We start from the raw sequence: 16,716 nt of genomic DNA, 5'->3' as shown, positions 1-16,716 counted from the left end.
CATGGTAGATAGAATGATGAATTTGAAGTTAGGTGATGGCTTAGTTCAAATACCATTCCTGGCACTGGCAGTGTTACCATGGGTAAGTCACTTAACCTATATGAGCTTCAGTTTCCCGATATACTCAGGGCTTCCTTCATATTTGGGCCCCTACAATGCCACCTCAGGATTGAGGAACTTCATTTCTAAGTACTCAAAACCAGAACTCACAAGCCCTCACCAATGTGGTTCTTTCACTAGACCAACCAGAGGACACATTGGTTCAAAGTGAAAGGCATTTCATCAAATAGCATAGCAAAAAATGATTCGATTCTCCATCTCCTCACCCCCAACCAGGCATACATCCTCCCACAGATGACTGCACCACCAATGAAAGGACACACAGAGAAACATACATGACTATAGAACATTTATGAAAGGGAACATACATATAGCTAGGCAGCATTTGTGACTTAAGACTACTCATACCTTTGAAGCTACAGAACTACCAAAGTCCAATGGGGGTATCAATGTGCTACTTTCTGTTCCTCTCTACTAGTGATTCTTTGCTGTCTGTTTCTTCTGACTTTCTCTATATTTTCTACTACCATTTGTGAGTCCTCAGGTGTGATTGAGTTTCTCCATTGAGATGCAATAGCAGCCAGTATGATCTCAGCTCTGAAAAAAATCCTGTCAGATGATTTTTGTTCTTTTGGAATTCAGACCTTGACCAGCTATATCCAGCCAGCTCACTAGAAAAGTCCTTAGGCATTTGTCTTTTGTACTTCCTTCTCTCATATCATATGTTTTTCAGTCTCTTAACTGAGTTATGATCTGAAAATTCCCTTGAGATAGATAAAACATTTATTAAACACTTATGTGTCAGGAACTGTGCTAAATGTTGGGAATGAAAGTATAAGGAAAAAGAAAGCCAATTCCTGCTCTCAAGGTATTTATATTTTAATGGGTAAGACAGTACATAAAAAGGATCTGGAAAGTACCTGTAGGAGCAAAGTTGAAAAGTATTTGAGGGTGTTAGGAACTCAGCGGGGTTGGTAATGAGCATGACTGGGTGTATTCTTCCTCAAATGGAAGGTCTGGGGATGAACTCTGTTAATTTCTGTCATACTTCTGATCCCAAGATATCATTACCAAGGGTTCACTTAGTGAAATTGTAAGCAAACTGGGTGAACCTGTATTAAGGAGACCTTTTTCAATTCCCCACAATGCTTCTCATGTTTCGTGCAAATCATAGAGCCTAGACTGAGTAGAGAAGACCTAAACAGGTTCATGACTTTTGTTCTACTCCCAGCAACAAAATTATTGCTTTTCTTTTTTTTAATTAAAGTTGTATTTGTTTAATTAACAGAAATATATTTTTTCTATTAACAAAAGAAAACATTTCTCATAACAAATAAAATATACATTGTCAAGCAAAATGGGTTCTCCATTGGTTGTAAGCCAACTATTATTGGTTGTAATCCCATCTATCTATCTATCCACCTATCTGTCTGTCTAATCTCTGCACCCTAAATCCATCACCTTTCTGTCAGAGGATGATAGACTGCTTATTAGTCCTCTTGAATAGTGGAGGGTCATTGTGTCAATCATAGTTCTTATAGTTTTCAAAGTTGATTGTCTTTATAATACTGTTGTTATCATATGAAGAGGTCTCCTGGTTCTGCTCATTTAATTCTTTATTTATAAAATTCTTTAAAATTTTTCATTTTCATAATGTTGATTATTATGGTATAAAATGTTTTTCTGTTTCTTATTTCGCTCTGTATTACTTCTTTCAAGTCTTTTCCTTGTCTTTTTGAAATCATCTATTTCCTTATTTCTTATAACACAATTTGTTGTGATGGAACATGTTCTATCACATTCATATACCACAATTAGCACAATTACTGCCTTTCTGCGTATAAAGTGAGAGGTACTTGAGAGGTAGCTTTGTGTGGTGGACATAGTACTGGACTTTGAATCTAGATTCTCCCCAGCTGTGTGACCCTGGGCAAGTCATTTACCTCTTTCACTTTCAGTCTGGGTTTCCTCATCTTTAAGATAAGAATAATAATAGCAAAAACCTGACAGGATTCTTGAGACGATAAAGTTATAACGTGTGCTTAGCAAACCTTATTACCTAAATGTCAGCTGTGATTAATGTTAATGATAATGCCTCTACTACCTTACTTTGCAGGGCTGTTGTTGGTTTAAATGAGATAAGATATGTAAAATGACTTGTGAATTTTAAGGAGTTTTATAAATGTTAATTATTATTTAAATAGCACTTCAAAGTTTGTAAAGCACTTTCCTCACAACCACCCGTATTTGGTCCATAGTAGAACTATCTCATTATTATCAACATTATTCAGATGATGAAACTGAAGCTTGGGAATGTGAAGTGATGAGATCATAGGGTCATAGCTCTAGATACCTGAGAGGTCCTCAAGTTCAACCCCCTCATTTCCAGCTGGGTCATACAACTAGTAAGTGTAAGATTCTGGTTACATTAGGTGTCACTATTGGAATTCAGACTCTGTTCTCCTGTTTCCAGTCTCCTTGAGTTCTTTCCACTCTGCCATCCAGGTAAATCCCGAATGTGTTGCTCCCCAAGGAAGGCCATTGCATTAGATTTGACCATTTAAGCAAAGTTTCATGCAAACAAGTATTGCCTCTTGTGCTTTTCCATTGGCATCACTCTGTATCAATTTTTGCGTCCCGTTTCCCATCACTATTCACCTGCCATACTCAAGAACTACTCTGTCTTCTTGTGTGGAAGCACAGAGACTCTGAAATGTGTTAATGAGGCTACTATTCAAGATTTCAGCTCAGAAGCAAAATGGAAGTTTTTGTTAACCAGAGCCTGAGAAAACAGAGAACTCCCACTGCTAGTGAAAACAAAGCCACCAGCAACTTGCAGGCTGCAGTCGATGTTAGGGACCTACTCTCTCTGTCACTAGTTTATATTCCTCACGCTTGGCAATCCAGTTATCAGCATTCCCTCCAAAGAATGCATGCTGTCTGTTCTTTACACTTGATTGGCTAGCTTTCCTTGGGAAGGGGAATAGTGTTGCATTTGGATTCTTTCTGCATGCTCAGGGTCAACATTTCAATTTCTCTGTTTGCCAGGAGGGAGAGAGGTTAGCTCCTTTCATCCTAGAACCTTCTCTTGAGTGAAAGAAATGGGGGGAAAAGTCAATTAAAAATCTAAATAGGGCAATTAGCTTTTCTCTTTTCTGCTTCACCTACCCACCTAGCAAATATGTGTGTGTGTATCATATGTGTATATGTTTTTACAAAGAATAACTTGTTCCTTTATGCTTATTGGAATAATTCCTTTTTGGACTATTTAATGAGGGCACTGTAAGAATATGCCGTTGAGATTCCTTTTCATTGGCTGCATACTTACTGCTGTCCAATAGGCTAATTCCAAAACTCATTTTTAAAGGAAAAAAAATACTGCATTGGTCACTTAGCTCCCAGAATTTTGCAACTGCCTCAGCCATTGAACAAATCATAAAGCAGGGGGATTTGTTATTTGTTCTGCTCCAGAGTAACTAAAAAAAAAAAGCCTTCTAGTCCCATACTTTAATGGCCAGTATGTTCAGCTATGTGGAAGTATGTCAAAGGAAGGGTGTTACGAGGTGAGAGCTCTCCACTGTAAATCCTCAGTATCTGGGTCCCAGAGTCATAAAGAAATCGAGGTTCAGACTTAAGGAAGCATTCTCCAAGAGTCAGTGGCACTTTTTAAGTTTACTATGCCACCATAACCCAGACTGTTGTTCAGTTGTGTCTGACCCTTGTGACCCTGTTTGGGGTTTTCTTGGCAAAGGTACTGGAGTGGTTTGCCATTTCTTTGTCCAGCTCATTTTACAGATGAGGAAATTGTGGTAAACAGGATTAAGTGACTTTTCCAGGGTCACACAGCTAGTAAATATTTGAGGCCATATTTGAACTCAGGCTTTCCTGACTCCAGACCCTTACTCTATCCACTGCAACTCTATCCACTAGCTGCCCAGATACAGGGACTTTTAAAAGTTGAAGAGGAAATTGAAGATGGACTAATTTGGCACATTATGTAGCTTTCCCCAGGTTTGATCGTAAAACCACCTGAAGGGGAGGAGGCCATGATGCACCTTGTTTCATTCCTTTTTGCATTTTTTAATGCTTAAAAAGGTAAGTCCCTCAATGGAACCTCTCCTGCCCCTCATCGAACTTCTCTATGCCTCTGTTATGTCTTCAGTGAGATGTAGATAATCATCTTGACAGGAGCCTAAGGAAGAATTAATTCTGGACCTCATAGTATTGTACAGCATGTCGAGCAGTAGTTAAATGGTATTTTATAAACACTGTATCTATTGGGTTGCTTTTTGACATCTGACTGGCATCATCATGTCTCAGCTGTTGGGCCCTTTAGACGAATCAGTTTCTAAGACACAGCAGCATTGCTTTTTACTACTGAAGAAAACCTTTAGACATGAAAGCCACTCACATGCATGATGTTGTAGACTAATGCAGAAGGTAGGGGGTTTATGGGTGAGCATATTTGAATGATTTTCAGTGATATACTCTGTCTTTTACAATATGGCCATGAAGATTGCTGTCAGATTTTCTAGAGCACCTTGGGGTTGCAAAAAGAAAGCTGGTGACAGAGGGCAAAATAATCTGTCACTAGTTGTGTGATCCTGGGCAAATAATAAAATACATAAAAAAGAAGCAAGATCAGTAGTCCTGTCCCTGGATGTCTGGGGTAGAGGGAGTAGAAAATTTTTTTCAGGAGTAGGAGTCTATAGGAACTTACCATTGAAGTTTCTTACATTAGAAGCCCATGTGGGCTTCTATTTAGATGAACTATAGATATAGATAGATAGATACATGGATATATGTGTGTGTGTGTGTGTGTGTGTGTGTGTGTGTGTGTGTGTGTGTGTGTTACAAAGGTTTGTTCCCTCCGTTCTTGCTCCCAGGGATAGGGGTGGGGGTTAGAGGACAAAAAAATGCTTGATAATTGGAAAAAATTTATTTTTTAAAAAGTCCACAGGAACAAGAGGTCTTTGGGGATGTGTGTGGTTTAATGAGCCAAGAAGGAGCTGATCTAGCTAGAAATGAGAGAGTGAGTCCCAAACATGTTTCCCCCCTTTATGACCAGCTTAGCTTCAGGACTGTAGAGCTTTGCCTTGATCACAAGGGCAGATCAGGAACCCGTGCAGCTACCTTTTCCTCCTCCACAACTGCTACTAGATCAGGACCTTGATGATGATCTCATCAGCTCCCAAGGATTTAATTATCATCTCTATGCTGATAATACTCAAATCTGCCTCTCCTGCCCTCAGATCTCATGTCTTCAGCTGCCTTTCACACATCTTGAACTGGATGCCCAGTAGACATCTTAAACTCAACATTTTCAAAACTTAACTCACTGTCTTTCTCCTTAACATCTTCCCCCTCAACTTCAGTCCTCCAGGCTTACAACCTAGGGGTCATCCTTGACTCCTCACTCTCCATATCCACTCTCTATAGCTAATCTGTTGCCAAGACCTATGATTTCACTCTTCTAACATCTCTTGAATGCACCTTTTTCTCTCCTCTGATACTGCCATTACTCTATTACAGGCCCTCATCACTTCATACCTGGATTATTGCAGTAGCTGCTGGAAGGTCTGCCTGCCTCAAATCTTTCCCTGCTCCGGTCTAGCCTTCATTCAGCTGTTAAAGTGATTTTTCTAAAGTACAGGGCCTACCATTTCATCTCTCCAAACCAGGAAGTTCACACACAAAATTCCCAGTAAAAATGGGCTCAAACTAGAGAGCACAGGTGGTCAAAGGATAAACTCTCAGCCCTTTTCTCCCTTTGTGGAATCCTTATGAAGTTTCCCTTAGGCTCTGAGGTTTGAAGGCTAAGAAGCAATGCTTATCTTCTCTGAACTACAAATCCTAGGATGCCCTTCAGTTTTAAAGACTTATTACAGATACTATTGTCATATGTTTGTTATACTATGGAAAATCCACATCTCTCTGTTTGTGTGTATATGGGTGTAATTGGTGCTAGCATGCCTTCACTAGCATGTTTGCAGTCTGATGTTTAATCCTTCCTGAAGTTGTAATGACATTTCTAGTGAATGAGTTTTCCTTTGCTTTTCACCTTTTAAAAATTTATTTTGTAGAGCTCAAACTTTTCACTCATGGCCTCATCCTAACAGCATAAACATTTTCTATTAGACTTCCTTTACTTTTTATTGAAGGTGTCTTTGATCTAATCAATTCATCACTTTAAATTTGTTTTTGTTTTTTAAACAATAAAAACATTCCTTCATATCCCACCATCTCACCTTTGGCAATTTAGTCAGTTAATAAACATTTATGTGACACCTACTGTATGCCAGGTACTGTGCTAAGTTCAGGGAACACAAAAAGAATCAAAAGTCAGTTCCTGTTCTCAAAGAACTCACAATCTAATGGTAATTGAATATAAAGTCCTACGGTAATCCCAAAGCCAACTCTAATGACTTTTAAAGCATATTTCCACATTTGTTGGCTATATTACATGACTAATTTTAGTGCATTCAGTTCTAGGGGTTATTTTGTAATTTCAGTAACTTTGGCTCTTATGACGTTTTCCTCCTATTTACAATCTTACTTTTCCTCTATCTTTTAGACTTTCCTCTTTTCTCCCTTACTCACTAATGGTTCTTACTCCTCCAGGCTCTTTTATAGACTTTTTACTCTTCCTTTGTATTCACCCTGTCAGAGCAGTCATTCAGTCTCATGATTTCAACTACCGGAGTGTATACATATGAATCACCAAATGTAGAGTTGACATATCGTCTTCAACCTTGCTATAGTCCCATCTTTCCCTTTCCTTTGGCATGTTTACATTAAGATGTCTTAATAGTTTATGAAATACAACCTGTAAGTTATTGAGCTTCCTGACTTTGGTCCATAAGCAGGGAGTGCACACACATTTCCCAGGATTGTCAGTGGTATCACCGTTCTTCCAGATTCATTAGGCAGGAAACATTGAAATTATTCCTAATATTTTCTTCTTCTTTGGACCTCGTATCCAATCAGTCACTACATCTCATAATTGGTTTCTCCAAGATATCTTTCTTATTCATACTTTCTTTTTCATCCGTACTCCAACCTGGTCCAGGCCCTCATTACCCAAGTCCTGGATTATTATCCTCTAGTGGATCTTCTTTCTTATAGGCTCACCCTCCTTCAGTCCATTAGAATAACCATTAGAATAATCATTCATTATCATTTCATCATACAAAGAAGTGGTTTATTATAATGGAGAGATGGTGGAGCCTGGGAAGACTTGAGTTCAAATCATGCTTTTGATACTAACTGTGTGACTTTGGGCAAGTTACTTAACCTCCATGTACCTCAGATAACTTCCTAGGACTTAGTCATAGGTTAGTTACAGCACTAGTGGAGGGAATTTCTTCACCCGGAGTCCTCTACTGTAACAGAATCACAAGGTTTTCATTTGATTGCTTACTCATTCTTTTATTGACTAAATATTTTTTAAGTGCATTGCATTGTCACTCCCTTTCATGCGGTCCAATTCAAGGCCCTTGCCAATTGATTCCTTCATCTCAACAACTTCATTTCTTATTACTCTCATTCATAGGTCATCCCTCTAGCCAAACCTAATCTGCTTTTCAAAATGGTCTACATCTTTCAACATCTATGTAGATGTTTTACATTTATGTAGAAATAGCTTTTTTTTTTAACTCTCCATGCCTCTGCATAGAGTTTCCCCACCACCTAGGATACCCACTCTTGCTATTTTCTATCAGTCTGTCTATGTCTGTCCTCAGAATCTCACCTAAAAAGTAATTGCCTCTTCTGGAAGCTTCCATAATTTAACCCTATTTGAGTATTCATTCTCTCTGCAATGGTCTCCTAGCACTCAGGTGTTCAATTTGGATTGTGCATTTTAATTTATGCTTGGTGATGGGTTGCTATGTAAACATACTCCAATTGTTTACTCTGCCTTCTTTCTCCTTTGTCTCACTCCACTTACAGTTGACCATTATCTGGAGGAGTAGTGTGGGTGAGGCAGCAGGAGCTTTTTGAAGAAAATTCACTGGAAGTTAGGGGGCCAGGCCAGCTCCTTGTCACTGGACACACACGTGCTCACAAAATAACTGAGCACAGCTACCTTGAAGTAACCTTTTCTCAAGCTCAATGTTTTGTTCCTTACCTAGATGACTGACTTACTACAGCTGCCCTTGGAGGTGATTATTAGTGAAGTTAACAAGCATCTATTTAGCATCTTTTATGTGCCAGGCACTGTGCTGAGTGCTGGGCATGCAAAAGAAGAAAGAAAAAAGGAAGGGGAAAAAAAGAAAGATTGGCTTCTGTCCTGAAGGAGCTCACCATACAACAGGGGAGACATCATGCAAAAAGCTATGAGTAAATGATACAGACAGGGTAAACTGGAGATGATCACAAAGGGAAGGCATCTTTTCTTGCAGAAGGAAGGATTTCAGCCTCTTCAACTTTGTTGTGATAACTTATTTTTGCCAGATTTCTGCTTTTGATAATGTTTACTGCCTCTGGCTCTTTAGCTTCATGATCTCATCTTCCTCATTATTGACTTTGGCTTGTTTGTGCTACAGTCCATCCCCTTATATTTGTCCAACTAGGAAATTAATCCTATGACCAATTGGATGACCTTACCAGGAAATGAGCCTTTGCTTCTAAACCTTTGATTGTCTATATCTCTCCCTGTAAAGGCTACATACATAGCCATTGTCATCTTGTTTAAAGGACAGAAGACAACTCCTAATCATCAGTGACTAAGACTAAGATGAATGGATTGAGTCACCAGATTCGCAGATGGTTAGACTCTGTTGGGAGGATCTTCCTCTTGTGCTAGGCTATAAAAGTGAGCTGCCAAGTCTAATCAACCCATTTTTTGTTTTACTTTGCCTTTTCTCTTTTTCCTTTTGCCAGGGGTGAGTTTAGAAACATCTGTCCACCTGCTCCATGGCACCATTAATGGCACATGGAAGAATTGGGGGCTGCCCTTTGTTTCCCTTCCAAAGCACAGACCCAGATCAGAGGGCAAAGACCAAAGAGGGGACTTTCTGGGTCCATGATATGGTAGTACTTGGGGCAGTGGTAAAGTATCCTTGAGAAGTACATAAAATCTAAGTGTTCTTCTACATGGCCTTAGGGGGAATTAATAAATAATGATATTCCTGAACCTTGCTTCCTGTTTAGATGAAGGGGAATTTCCTGGGCAGCATAGTCCCAGAATCTTCCCTTCTAGCCAGATAAAGGAGAATAATTCCTTAAGCAATGCGAGTCTTGGGGGTTGCCCCACAAGTAATCCCAAATTTAGGAGTTTGGCCTTTTATCCAGAGAGAGGGGATTTCCTGAGAAGGTTGCCTCTTGGAGAGAAAAAGGGATCACTCGTGTGGCTACCCTTGCAGCTGGAGGCACCATAAAGCACTAAAGCTATGACATAGGGGAGCAAATATTGCAAATATTTGTATTGAGCAAAAATATTGCAGTGAATCTTGATAGTAAAGGACTGATAAGAAGGGGCTTGTCTTAAGTGTGTTTTCCTTCCAAGGGGAATCCAAACTGCAGACTGGCATGATGAATCTGAAGAGGATCTGTTCAGGACCTTTTGGAAAAGGAAGATTCCTTGTAATGTCAGGGTATTGTTCTGATGGCTACCCCAAATTCAGTTTCTTTTCTTAAAAAAAAATTACTTATTTCACGTGAATTTATAATCTGCCCTTCCCACTGTCCCCTACTGAACCAAAAATAAAAATACATTTTCCTACATATTCATAGTCTAGCAAAACAAACTGCCACATCTACCATGTCTGAAAATCAATCTCTCTCTCTCTCTCTCTCTCTCTCTCTCTCTCTCTCTCTCTCTCTCTCTCTCCCTCCCCCCCCCATTTTAAGCATCACTTCTCTGGTAAAAGTTGGGTGATGTTTCATCTTTTGTCCTCTGGATTCATGATTCATCATTGCATTGAACAGTGTTCTAAAGTCTTTCAAAGTTGTTTTTCTCCTTAATGTTGTTGTGATTATATGGATTGTTCTGTTCATTTCATTCTGCAACAATTAATGGAGGTTTTCCCAGTTTCCTCAGAAGCCATCAATTTCATTATTTCTTATGGCACAATAATATGCTGTCATATACATATATTGCAGTGTGTTTAACCATTTCCTAGTAGGTAGGCGGTCTCTTAGTTTCTAATTTTTTTTGCTACTAGTAAAAGAGTTGCTATAAATATTTTTGAAAATATTAGTTGAGGGGCAGCTAGGTGGCACAGTGGATAGAGCACCGGCCCTGGATTCAGGAGGACCTGACTTCAAATCTGGCCTCAGACACATAACACTTACTAGCTGTGTGACCGTGGGCAAGTCACTTAACCCCATTGCCTAGCCAAAAAAAAAAAGAAAAAGAAAAGAAAAGGAAAGAAAAAGAAAATATTATTTGAAAAAATGTTTGAAAAATTTTCTCTTTGTTTGATGTCTTTGGGAGCATAAGCCTAGTAGTTGTATACCCAGGTGAAAGGGTATTCACAGTTTAGTAACTCTGGGGGCATGGTTCCAAACTGCTTTTGAGAACAGTTGTACCAATTTCCAGTTCTACCACCAGTACATTTGTGTGCCTGTTTTCCTGTAGCCCTGTCAACATTTGCCATTTTCTCTTTTGTCATATTTGCAAAGCTAATGGGTGTGATCTGAAACCTCAAAGTTACTTTAATTTGCATTTCCCTAATTATTAATTATTTAGAGCATTTTCCAAGAGTACTCTCTGGGTGGGGACAATAATGAGCCAAAGACAGAATAACATTTTGGGCTAGACTTGAGTCCACATCTAATCCATATGAATATTTCAATTACAGATCCCTAACCATAGGATACCCAGGTTGGGAGGGGATCATTTACTGCCATCAACCTGTTCAGCCACAGTCCCTGACAGATCCTGTTTCTACACCTGTCCCTTGGTAGGGAGTTGGAACAGTATCTTTAGTCCATTTGTGAATTATTCGAAGGCAGTAGTAATGTTCTCTTCATGTTCTCCTTGTTAAGCATTCAGCAGGCAAGCATTTATGATGTACTTATTGTATCACAGAATCTGAGTTGTAAGGAGCCTTAGACCCTGTCTAGTCCAAGTCAAATTTTACCTTTTAAAATTCCTTCTAAAAGTGCACCCAAGGTCATCCATTCCTTGCTGAAGCCTTCAACAATTTCCTGAACTGGCCTATTCCACTCTTGGATAGCTGTAATTGTTAGTAAGGACATTTTTTCTCATGTCAAATCTAAATCCACTTCTCTCTGACTTAGACCTATTGTTCCTCTTTTTTCCCCTTTGGGAACAAGTAGAATAAATAATCCTTTGAGGGATAGCCCTTTCAGTACTAAGAGACTGAATTCAAATTGTCTCCTCTGTTTTCTGGCTGAATATTCCCAGGTCCTCCACTAAGTGTTTATATAGTGTGGACTTAAGACCCTTCACCATTCTGGTCCCCTTCCTCAGGACTCTGGGCTCATTTTCCTAAAACGTGTTCTCCAGAACTAAGTATAGTACCTGAGATGTGGTCTGTCAAAAGTAGAATTTAGCATTGAGGAATCAATCCCCACCAGTGAAGTGAATCTCACAACAATAGGCTCCAAGCTCCTGGTTTATATGTGCAGTATAGTAGTTGTTTGCAAATTGAATCTTTAGATTGTTAACTCTTTGAGGGCAGGGACTATTTTTTTTGGCCTTTCTTTTCATTCTCTCACTTAGCACAATTCCTGGCGTATAATAAGCACTAAATAAATAAATGCTTGTGGACTTGACCTGACTACAATGCCTGGGTTTGGAGTCAAAGTATATTTTCTGGAAACTGCCTAGTTCTTGGAGAATTTATGCATGTATAGTCATGTGGTAGATGCTTTATACATACATATATGCTGTACACATGTATGTGTGTGTATTTCATTGTTTTTATTGTTCGTGAGGTAAAAGGCTTTAAACAATTGAACACATTCTGTTACTCTGAGGAGTGACTTCAGTATTCTAAGGTCACCCTGGCAAGTCAGATATAGTATGTTCAGAGAGGAGGGCAGGGTTTCTAGTAATACGGAGAATCAGAATTGATTGGTTGGTTTAACCCACGTTAACCACACTCCTTAGCCTAGTGATTTGGTGCAGCAAATGGTGAAGCTGGGAGATAGAGGGTTGCCCACTCTTAAGAATCATAGAGATTTACTCAACACTTCTGCTGAGAAGGCTGCAGTGTCTATATCCTCCATGGTTATAGCTATAACAGCAATTATAGCTAAGAGAATCCCAGATCCTAATTAGTCCTGTCAAGTACAAGGCATGAAGATAGAAGATGGAGAGTCATATGAAAAGAATAGTCAGTAGACTTGAAATTTATGAAAATCACTTTGACAAGAGAGAACTGTTGTTTTAATTTTTTGAGAAAGGAGAGTTATAGCGACACCACAAAAAGGAAGATGAAACAAAGTGTATGCTATGTAATCTCAGCGGGGCCTTCACTGCATCAGTCAGCCTTTTACACATTCCCTAATTAATTCAGTGATAGATTGGAATGGAGAGAGGTTGGAGGAAAGGAGATTGGAGGAAAGGAGATCAATTAGGACACTATTGCAGTAACCTAGGTAAGAAGTGATAGACTTGAAGTAGAGTGGTATTGGATTGAAACAAGATAGATTTGAGAGATGTGGAGATGAAAATGACAATATTTGCCTGCCGACTAGATAAGTTCATCGGCATTTACCTTTTTGGACAATTATCCCTTTTCTTCCTCGATGGAATCATTTCTCTTTTGTGTAGAATTTCTTTTCTGAGAGCTTCCCATACCTCCTGGGCTGGCTTCTTCTTTTGAATTTTAGGCTTAACCTTTCTTTGGACCTTTTGGAATCTGTTGTCTCCAAAATGAAGGTGCATAATTGACTGTGCCCACCTTTCCTCTCCTTTATCAGTTCTAAGATGGACTAGTCACTTCTCATTTCTACTGCAGCAACCATTTCTACCTTGTTGGTGAGATTAGAAGAGGATTTTCAATTCACATTTCTGTGCCAGGCTTTGGATCTCTTTCTTTAAGTCCTATCAGTTTCCTTTTTCTTTCCAGGTTTTCTGTCATTCTGATTCTGATGACAATGTGACTTCTATTTCTTCCACTGTTGATCTTTGCCCAAATGTTCTCCCAAATACTTCTCTTATCTGATTCCTGAATTTCCATACTTGAATAGACCTTCTTAATATATAAGCTACTTTTCAAAAATCTTTTTACTTTTCCATTTCTTTTGAGTAAGTTATAGCCTTCCAGAGCCATATTCCATTTTTCTGAACCCATGAAGTTGAATCAGTCTACTTGTGTTAGAATCTCCAGTTTAGCCTTGCTTGTTATCCATATATTATGCATTGGTATTGACACTGGAGGCCAGGAGTTTCACTGTAGTTAATTTTTTTGGTTTTATATCCTGGGATTTTCCATCTGTACTCTTCTTCTTCCTACCTTATAACTATTCTTTATGGTATCTGGTTTGGTAGATATAAGTGAGCAGTTTTTGCTTTCCCCCTTCCTTTTCAGTACCACCCCCCTCTTTTAGGAAAATGTAGCTTTTTTTTGTTTATAGTTTTTGTTTCTTTAAAATTTTGGGTTTATGTTTTCCATTTCAAGTTTTTAGAGCGAATATATGCTTTTGAAGGGCAGGGGCTTTTATCTACTAAGCAATCCTCTGTAGTGCAATAGAGAGCTGGGTTTGGAGTCAGGAAAACCTGAGGTCAAATCTAGCCTCACATACTTACTATGTGACTCCTGAAAAGTCACTTAACTTCGGTCTGCTTTCATTTCCTCAGCTGTAAAAGAAGCTAATAACAACACCTCCTTCACAGCATGGTTGTGAAGATCAAACAAGAGAATACCTATAAAGTGCTTTGCAAAACTTAAAGTGCCATATAATTGCTTGCTGTTATTAATAGTAATGCTTAGTATCGTGCCATGTGCACAGGGACTCAAGAATGTGCTGGAGCCAGCTTGAGCCTTCTCAAGAGAGTTCCACTATGTAGAGATGTTAAATAGTACAGTTCAAGAACATATGAAGCAGGGATCTGGAGAATACAGAACAAGAGAGACAGCATGGTATAGTGAAGAGGGCCCTCAATTTAGAGTAAAACAAATCCTGGGCTTTTATCACCAAAACTGCTGCTTGTGTGACCTTGGGAAATTTACTTAACTTTTCTAGTCCTCAGATTTTCTTACCTATAATGTGAGGTATGAATATGCACATTACTTGCTTACCCAAGCAGGGATGTGCTGGTACCAGCTTGTAGAGCTGATTGGTAAGTTTTCACTGTTGAGTATTTGCACCTGGGAAACAGGCAAATACTAATAAATCAGGGCTTGATTTATTTTTTTTGTGGATTGTGTAGAATTAAGAAAAAGATGGAGAAAATGCTAGTAATGAAGGTTGAATTTAGAGTGTATTGTGTATACACTGTTTTTGAGAGCCAGTTGTTAGACATTTACCAGCATGCTCCTGAACTCAGAACCTATTTGGCTGTCATTTTTGAAACATGAAGGAATATAATCTGGGAAAGCACAGCAAATATATGGATTAGAAAAGGGAGCTGGTGATCATGAAGAGCCACCGTGGATTCATTAAGAATAGATCATACCAGGTTAATGTTTTCTTTTGACAAGGTTACTAGACCAGGGAAATGTTGTGGGTGCAATGCATATAAATGTTATTAAAATTTTAATTTAAAAATTCATTATAGTATTCCCCCTGGAGTTTCTCCCTCAATTTTGTACTCATTGACCAATTAGATTCCCCTGAGGGTGCTGCTACTAATACTCAGAATTCTAGGGGTAACCCCGAGAGGCTGAGTTTCTTGTGCCATTGCTCACAATCCTCCATAGTATGCTTCCTACTAACAATCAGTCAGCCATACTCAATGAGGCCTGGGTATAGCTATCTTATGCCTGGTTGGTACTTCTTGGACTTGGCCTTTGCTCATGTGAAAAAGAACCCCTGCCACACTATGCTTCCTACTTATAACTGGGATGATCTGCAGCCGTCTGCTTCTATCTGGACCAGCAGACCAAACCCTGATGGGCCTAGGCTCATGTGCTAGCATGGGTCTAGGGAGACGAAGATTAGTGAGGCAGCTGTGTGTAGCCCCTGAACTCTCTGCAGATTTGGCTGTATTCGTTGGTTATGGTTAGGCCCTCTGTGATGAGTGGCATTGTTGGGTTTCAGGACACTCCCCTCATTAAGATGCCTTGGTGTTCTAAAGGATCTAGTATTAGGTCTGTGAAGTACTTAGCAAAGTTCTTGGTACATAATAAATGTTTAATAAATGCATCGTTTCTCTTCCCTTCCCCTCCAGCTTTGCACCATAGAATACTGTTGAACTCAAATAGAAACAACCATGCACAGAGATCTCTAAAGTCACATACTGACTTAGATAACCACATAGTAACATTATCTATGTTTTATTATATTTTTATTTAATTTGTTAAATAGCTCCCAATTACATTTTAATCTGGTTCAGGAGTATTGCCTGCCTAAGTGTGTTTGACACTTCTGCTGTAAAAGTGTGTCAGAAGTCTCCTTGAGATTCTGGAGGAAGTCCTCAACATTGTTCAGAAGGGAGGGGGCTGTTTCTCATGAGGTAGAATGGGACCTAGAAAGTGGCTTGTACCAGTAGGTATAATATTACAGTTGCCATCTTGGTCCATGACCTGTGGAGTCTCCAGGGATGAGGCTCATGAACAGTCTGATTTGCATCAGGAACAGTTTTCTGCCTACGTGGTTCAGGGGACTCACTGGGTTGCTTGTGGGTGGAGCATGTGACTTTCCTCCAGTCATTTGTTTGCTTCCTTGTAAGACATAAAGTGATCAGTTTTTCTATGGTTTGGCCCAGTGGTTGCTGGAGCATAAGTTTTTGGGCCTACAGTTACATATCCTCTAGCGAGAGGGTCTGCAAACATAGTCTGAACCTAGAATAGGGATTTGCTTTTGTGAGACAAGGTTGCTATGCCCTGGCCCCTATGGGGAAGACAGGTTTTGTCTGGGATTAGCAGGCAATTAACCTGTCCAGGAATTGGGGGGTGGGCGTGGAGCAAAGCTAATTCAAGTTGGTATCGAGGGAATTGGTAAATTATCTTAAGATCAGAGCCAGAAGTCCAGAGGTAATAGTTCCGAGGGCTATCTAGAGCATAATCAGAATCCAAAAATAAAAAGTTCAAAGCCGGAGGTTCAGACAGGGTAAGTTTAGGTTAAGCAAGGTCAGAAGAACACTATTGCAAGGGAAGCACAGGGACCAATGACTGACCATTATTGTCATGCAAGGAATCAGCCTGAAACAGTGGCCTTTTATCCTGGCAACATGTTATCCTCGTCTCTTCATTACTCTGCTGAGGGTCACACAGCCATGTGCTTAAACAGGTAGGACATTGACAATGTATGACAAAGAGAAATTGAAGCTACCTAACTCATACTTTACTTCTGTTTGTTCTATCGAGGAGAGTGAGCTTTAGACTGAAAAGAATAGACCAAAAATGGTTAGGAGGTCATTGAAACCCAAGATCAATGAGGAGACACCAAGAGGGCACCTAGCTACCCTAAACAAGTTCAACTTGTTTGGATAACTTACACCCTAAGGAACTGAAAAAACTTGTGTTTGCAAATTCTGAACTGCTATTAGTGATCTTTGAGAGAAATGGAGATCAG

General features: G+C 39.4%; 1 protein-coding gene across 2 annotated transcripts in view; it reads left to right on the top strand.

Moving 5' to 3' along the window:
- RGL1 (ral guanine nucleotide dissociation stimulator like 1) overlaps positions 1 to 16,716 on the top strand; it is a 222,027-nt gene that overhangs the window by 19,151 nt on the left and 186,160 nt on the right. The gene's annotated exons all lie outside the window — the stretch shown is intronic.

The sequence above is a fragment of the Phascolarctos cinereus genome, unplaced genomic scaffold (genome assembly GCF_003287225.1).
Source record: "Phascolarctos cinereus isolate Bilbo 61053 unplaced genomic scaffold, phaCin_HiC Scaffold_5;HRSCAF=322, whole genome shotgun sequence".
NCBI lineage: Eukaryota > Metazoa > Chordata > Mammalia > Diprotodontia > Phascolarctidae > Phascolarctos > Phascolarctos cinereus.
Note: the sequence above shows the minus strand (reverse complement) of the source record. Positions and strands in the feature narration are given on the sequence as shown.